Consider the following 8,057-nt stretch of genomic DNA (forward strand, 5'->3'; position numbering starts at 1 on the left):
ACATACATAAACATACAAAAGCAAAGATTCTATTGGGTGAGGTTTTAAGTGGATACGTCTTCCTGTTCATAAAAGTGTGCGAGATAGCTTCTGGACACATAGAAGATATGTGCCTTCCCGGTCTCTTGGCAGAAGTGAAAACCTTGGACATTTCATATAAGAAAACCCAAGAAAGAGGAGAGAGAAGGCACAGCAAGGCACCTGGCTTCATGCACCGCCTTCGTGGTGAGCTCTAAGGATTTCCTTTCTGATCCATATATTCAGACATGGATTTGAAGAAGTCAACCACACACCCCCAATACCAACGGGGGTGGGGGAAAACCAGAAAAAGTCATGGTCGTTCATGCCTTTAATCTCAGCACTTGGGAGGCTGAGTTAGGCAGTTTTCCATGTACTCCAAGCCATCTAGAACTATGTAGCGTGACAGTGTCTCAAACAAACGACGACAACAAAAAGTTTTAAAGACACCCCAAAATTTTTCTCCTCTCAAGCAACATGAATAGAGAAAGCTAGAAAGATGAAAATCTTCAAAAACCACTCAGAGCAATGGTTCTCAACATGTGGGTCATGACCCCTTCAGGGGTTGAGCAATGCTTTCCCAGGGGAGTCACAAAACAGACGCCCCGTATATCTGAGACTTATATCATGATTCATAACAGCAGCAAAATCATAGTTATGAAATAACAACGAAAATAATTTTGTGGTCGGGGTCAGCTCCACATGAGGAACTGCATTAAAGGGCCGCAGCATTAGGAAGGTTAAGAACCATTGGCTCAGATAAGGGTAACGGCCCTTAATTCCAGCCAACAGTACAGAGAAAGCAGGAGCCTCTCTTGCTCCCACAGAGAAAACCTAAACTCGCAGCCTTGTCAGGCCCAGGTCAAGGCTTCGCAAACCCCTGTGAGGATGCGATAAGAGAAAATCAGAGTACTAGCCCTCACAGTGAGTTAGCAAAACCCCAGGGACCCACCTGTCTCCCACCCCAGCACCGGGATTACTGGGCCACCAGTCTTGACTCGATCCCTGAATTCCAGGGCTGGAATTCAGGCCCTACTCCTACAGAGCAAGTGTGTTACCTACTGAGCCATTTCCTCGGCCCTCCTGCATCGCTTTGTAGTGATTCTATTTTATGAAAGGAAATTTTGGATCAGTGCCTTGGCCCTGTGAGAACTTCGTTGTAACATCAGGAAGAATGAGCCGTCCTGGTAGCATGAGGGAAAACACTGCCTGTTGACTTACTCTGGCTGATGGAGTGAGGGATCCTCAGTCCCCACAGGGCCAGGATGACTGGTTAGGGTTCACCCAGTGCAGCTGTGCACGGAGCTACGCGTGGAGCCTGGACAGTTGTCACTGACGTGCTCCTTAGATGGAGTCACAGCTGGAATCCAGTGCTGTTTTTTTAACCCTAACAAGATCTGTCATTAAATGTGACTGGAATTAGACCCCACTTCTTTTCCTCCCAGCCTCATTAATGGGGGTCAAAGGTCATGTCAGCCTTCAATGCAGGCTCCTGGGGCTCTGGCTTTTGCTGTCTAGGCCTCATAGTGAGGACAGACAAACAGCTCCCTGGCCCTTGGAAAACACACAGGAAACCAGCAAACCGTGATGTTTAACAAACAACCCCTTCAAGAGCAGTCAACTACAACCACTGCAAGAGATTTCCGGTGTTGTATCCCTACAGACATCCCTGGAGAATGAGAAATGGAGTCTTTTAATTCCTTTGGTGGCACGGACTGCACTCTTTACTAAGACAAGTTTCGAACAAAGTTAGGGTTCATTAAGAAAACAGCTTTCTCCCCTCAGACTGGCCTGGATGTGGGAGAGACATTTCTGAGGACCCCAGCATCTTCTACAATACCCATTTTAAGCGACACTGGTCCCCGATCTTTTTATACACACTTCTTCTGTGTTGTTGCCAATGGGACCTATTTTGACAGGCAGCAATATTTCTCACCCGTGCCTTGCCCATTAATGATGTAAAGAGCTATGTACAGGTGCACTCCACAGCCAAATATCAACACCAAAACAGCAGGACCTTGCTAGCACTGTTTTTTTGTTTGAGGTGTGCACATTTTTTCTGAAGAAATGTCAGTAGTTCAGGCAAAGTGGCATGTCTGTTGCCCTTGCAATCAGAAAACTGTGGTCTGCAGATATGAATTTGGGCAGGGAACCCCTCCTCTCAAACAAAGTATATGCACGGCCCAGAGTGTTGATTTAAACCTTGACGTGCTTTGTCTTAAAACAGGAAGCCAGAGCTTGGCTTGACCAAGCAGTCCACTTACCCATATCTAGTCCAGAGGTGCTGCCTCCACCCAGGGACACGCCCTGGAGAGGCTCTGTAGAGCACAGAGCTGGAACAACAGATCCGTCAGGTATGTCCAGAATGAGTCGCCGGAAGACCTGGGTGTCCGGTGGACCTCTCCAAAAAGCAGTTCCATCAGCGTCATCGTCTAGTAAATATGGCTCCCTTGCTACACTGACCCAAAGAAGCTACAATAAAAGGAATGTGACATAGAGAGCCAAGTGCTGATGGTGCGCTGTAACTCACCCCCATGGTGTGGAGGCTAGTGATCACAACGGTGGTCTTTTTACAAACTAACTTTATTAATATAAATCACATACTATATAATTCACTGTTGAATTTTCACACAACTGTACAACCTCTGCCAGGATGATTATTAGAGTGCATCCTCCTTAAAACACAGGCCACACTCCATAGCAGTCTCCGTTCCTCCCCACCTCACATCCAGCCGCTCACTTTATCCTTGCAGCGATTTGCATATCCTAGACAATTTGTATTCATGGAAACACATAGTGTATGAGTCTTCCTGGCTTGTGTCTTTTAATAGGCAGAGCATTTCAAAGGTTCATCACTATTGTCATCTCTTCTCGCGGCAGCACAATATCCTGTCTAATGAATGCACCTCTACTCTATTTTGTTCAGTCATTCATCAGTTCATGGGTGTTCGAGTTGTTTCTGTCCTGGGTTATGATGCATGATGCTGCAATAATCATTCAGATACAAGGCTTGGGGTGTTCTTAAATGAGGTCTGCATCTTAGACTGAGAAAGTCCGTGGTTTTTCAGAAACTATCAACCTCATTTCTTCTAAAGCAGCGGTTCTCAACCTTCCTAATGCTGCGACCCTTTAACACAGTTCCTCATGTTGTGGTGACCCCCCCAACCACAAAATTATTTTGTCACTGCTTCCTAACTGTAACTTTACCACTGTTATGAATTGTAATGTAAGTGTCCTATACTCAGAATATCTGATATGCAACCTCAAAGGGGTCACGACCCACAGGTTGAGAACCACTGCTAAGGACCAGCGGTATTACACAGCCTCCTCAAAACACAGCAGTGAAGAAACAAGTCTACATTTGAAATAGAAACATTCAAGTGGGACGTGATAGCCTCAGGCTCCAAAAATCTAACTTACTTTCAGAAAGAAAAATCTAACTGTATTTCCCAAAGAATCTACTTTAATCTGGAGCTGTTGGAAAACTCTCAAAGCATCATACTTCCAAGGCAAGCAAACTGCAAGCGGAAGCTGCCGAGTTTACTGTCCTTTCTTAGATTCATTTCTACGTCACACCCCAGCTATCAACATCCATGCTGTTGTCCAAACAGCCAGACACAGTTATGAGCAATTTCTCAGGACACTAAGGAATGTGGGCTCCATCACTGCAGAGGGACCTGGCCCATTTCTAAGTGTGCATTTTTCTTCATTATGTTTAAAGCAAAGAGTATCAGACAGTAATGCTGCATGGGTCCCCTAAATGTTCTGAATTTGCCAAAGCCAAAGCCAGAAGTGGACCACATCCAGAGAAACATGCATAAGAGATGGGTTGTTGTTTTTTTTTTTTTCGAAGCTACATTCTAATATGTGAGGGAGAAAATTCCAGCTATGTGGGACCAGAGCAACCTCCCGCATCCCCTGATGTTAATCCCGCCAGTGTTCTTCCCACACAGGGCACGGGTCCCTTCTCCAGGAAACCTGGCAATAAGGACCCAAACCTCCCCCAAAGCATCCCTGGACAGCGGGACTCTCTCTTGTCTCTTTGCCTACCTATTTTGCTTGTGTGGCAAAGGTTAGTCTTATGCCACTCAAAGCCTTATTCAAAGCTCCCCATTTTTAAAGAGCTGTCCCCTTCCACCTTCCACCTGCTCTCCTCTTTGCCCAACCATGTGGATCTCTTTGCAGTTATCCGTAACTGACTTTGCTATTTTCCTTGTAACTAGAAAGTTGCAAGCATCAAATCTGTGGCCCCCAGGAAGCAAATGTGTGTCACAGGCTACTACTCTTCCTCCTTCCCTTTCTAGTTGTCCGGCTCTTTGTCTTGTTTTGCTTCCACCCCCCCCACACACACACACATTTGCTTTAACTGACCTAGTTTTACGTCATATCTTGGGTCTCTTTTGGGCCAGTGTGTCAACAGATTTTCTTTTTTCCTACCTAAGTTTGTGTCCTAGCACATGTTTTTTGTGACTGTGTACACTCTCTCTGTTTTAACATGCCCCTCCTTGAGGGGAAACCGATCTCAGAAGCAAGCTATCTTACTCCATAGCACTTCTTTTTTTTTTTTTTTTTAATCTTATACTGAAAGTAAACATAAAAGACCTTTTCTTTGTAGTGTGTGTGCAATTCAAAATCATCACTCTGGGTGACACACGAAGAAGCAGAAAGATTAAATGGATGCTGTGGTGCCACCAATATACATTGGGGCCTGGTTGGTGCTTTGCATTTAATTGCTAATTATCAACCCCCCAACCCCAGGTCTGCTTGCTGTCTTTTACGAGCAGACACTCACGTACTTCAAAATGACCTTTGTAACCTTGCCTAAGAAATTATTCCTGATTAGCCGATTAAAAAGCCTAACCCTGGGCAGGGCAGAAGAGGGTAGATGTGGCCAAATGTTCTCAGGCTTACAGTAGAGGAGAATCCTGGGAGGAGAAGCAGAGAAGTATCAGAGGAGAAAGGAAGAAAAGAGGAGCAATGGCTTAGTGTGGAGAGAAGACGTGGCCGGATTGGAACGGATGGAGGAAAGCGGCCAAGAGTAAGTAAGTATTTTGGGATTATGGATGGGAGTGGCCCAGACAGAAATGATTAAAGCAGATGGGATGGATAGAGGCTGGGAGACAAGGGAAGGTAGCTTCGGAGGTAATATCTGTCGTGCCTCAGGGGAAACAAGGCTATTCTAAAATCTATCATGTGTCTGTGTCTTTGTTGATTATGAAAGCATGTCAACAATAGCAACATGATAATTTTAGCCCAATGATAAACATTAATTAGGCCATACTTCTAAGTTAACAACACACATAATAAGGCAGAGTCAAGACTTGGACTCAGGCCAAGCCCCGAGACTGTGTAGAGTATAAAGTGCACAACACCACCCAGTTTGCTGTGTTCTGATCATTGAAGTGTGACCAGAAGACAATGGTCCAGGATTGAATAAAATCCTGGAGGCAAAACTGAGCCTGAAACACTGCTACAAATAGTCTTCCCAAGACCCTAAAGAGATTCCAAATAGGTCTATCCAAGAAAGACAGGGCAGACTTCTTAAGTGATGGAAACACTCAGAGTTTGGGGTAAACACAACTCTAGATGAGTTTCCGTGTGTTTATTTACAAGTGTGGATACGTGGAGAAGAATGGATGGGCACACAGTTTGGTTATACAGGTCCAAGGCAGACTGGTCCAGTGGAAGAACCATCACCAACATCCTGGCCCAACCCAGTGGGTGTCAACAAGGAGAGCCCTGAGGTTATCTCCACCCCCAAGTGCTCTGGGGGAGAAATGGGATGGACAGTTTGGAAGTTCTGAAGCCAGAATCATAATCTGTGTTCACTGAGACCCCATACAGCATCTTCTCCCAAGGGCTTCATGCCGAACACATCTGACATTTGAAGTATCCGTGTACCTCCATATGGCTGCTCCCTAGACCACTCCCACAATATAAATATGTTTCGAAAATATTTCACAAAGGACCCTTCTCTCCCCCCATAAAGTTTGTATTCAATTCCAATGCAAAGTCATACAGAATAAGGGAGGAGTCTGGCCAACGGTTCTCAAGTTTACACAAAAGGCAAAAACTTCAAAAGAAAGCACTCTTAGGGGGGAAAAAATCAAAGCATACTATAAAATTGAAATAATGGAAGTGGCTGTTGTGTGGGCAGGAACAGACAGATGTTCAAGGGGCACGTGAGGACGGCCAAGAGCCACTGCAGGCAACTAAGAAAGCAAGACGTCTCCTACAAATGGAGACAAACTAAGCCCTGCTTCATACCACACAGAAAACTCAGGTCCCCTCCCTTTAGCCCTTAGTACCTAGACATAAGAGGCGAAATGATAACACTATTTAAGATTATCTAGGAGGATCTCAAGATGGTTTTTTTTTCCTTAAGTTTCTTAAAAAGACACAAATGCTAACCATGGGGTGGGGGGGTTGGCTTTGCTCAAATTGAGAATTTTGTTTGTTTTTAAAGATTTATTTCCTGTCGTTTTGTGTGTATGAGTGTTTGCTGTGTGTATATATGTGCACCGCTAGTGTGACTTGGGCATGCAGTGGCCAGAAGAAGGCAACTGATCTCCTAAAACTGGGGTTACTGTTGGGTTGAGCAGCTGTCTGGGTGCTGGGAACCAAACCTGGGTCCTCTGTAAGAGCAGCAGGTGTTTTTAACAACTGAGTCATCTCTCTAGTCCTGAAATTTTTTTATTTAACAATTGACTTGTTATTAAATGAAAACGTTGATTAGGAAAACCACCAGCTAGGAGATATTTACAATATATGTAAAACCAATATATTGGCTTTACAAATAGCAAGTACAAAGCCAAACCATCCAACAAAAGAAATGGGGGAGGGGGGTCAAAAGCACAGAGGGTTCACAGAGCCGAAAACATGAGTTGTGGTACATACGCACATAGTATTCAGGCTCATTAGAATTCAGACACTAATAAGGATGCCAGCGAATTCCATTTTTTGCCCACTGGATGGGCAAAAGCCAAGAAGCATGACAACATCAAGGATTCGGTATGTCTGTGAGTCCACTGGAATTTTCAGATGCTGTTAGTAGATGTTTAAATTGATATAACCAGAAGAAGTGAGTTGAATATTCATACACTTATTGCCTAACAACCCTATCCTAGAGACACTCTTTTGTATTTGCACAAGATTTATGTAATTTTATACTGGCAAGAGAAGCTCATGCTAAATTATTTTAATAACAAGGGCTCACAAGAAATACAGTGTAGAATGCTGTCGGCTGGGAGGTGACCACAGGAGATAGACTAAGAGGAAGGCATCAGCTGAAGTGATGGCGTTGATGGAACACTGAAGGGAAGCCTCTGAAGCTACTACTGTTGCTCCTGACCACCATCACTTAACTGCGTGATTCTCAGGTTTTTTTGCACATATCAACTACGACATGATAATTTAAATAAAGGAGAAAACCAGGTGTCCAGTTTCCTCTAAGAACAGAGAAAGAATTATCCCAGTTAACCATGATTCTTCCTGGGCTTCCAGACTCTTTCCCCACAGAACGTGAGGGGCAGTCCAGTCAACCCCAGGCCATCTACACTCTTCTCCAATTAAGCAGCTAAGGAAATGCAGATTGAGAAATCCTGTAATTCCCTGAGAGAGGTAGATGCCAAAGCCAGATCTGGCAACATTGTTTCCTGATACCAAGTCCCAAGGCTGTGCCTTGTACCCTAATACATAATAAAAACAAGTTTCCATTCTTCATCTTTGTGTCTTCAAGACCTGGCACGGCACCTAACAGATTGTTGGCCCCCAGAGTGTCTGCCTACAGAAGAATATTATGGCATTCCTTTTGGCTTGATCACAAGATTTCTCCACTGTGGGTTTTTTTTTTTCTGTTTCCTGGCTGAGTGTCCACAAACTAAGTAACGCTTCCCAGAGGCCGACAAGAAACCACAAGCAGAAGTGTCATTAGTGGACACTGCTAGAAGTCACGTATATGGGCGTCCACGAGGAGAGATCTGTGGAAAGAAAAAGCGAAGAGCCCTGGCATGACTGGCTTCTTTAGCTAAAGGTGCAGA

This window comes from Acomys minous (assembly GCF_964271855.1).
Source record: "Acomys minous genome assembly, chromosome: 8".
In the NCBI taxonomy this organism is placed as follows: Eukaryota; Metazoa; Chordata; class Mammalia; order Rodentia; family Muridae; genus Acomys; species Acomys minous.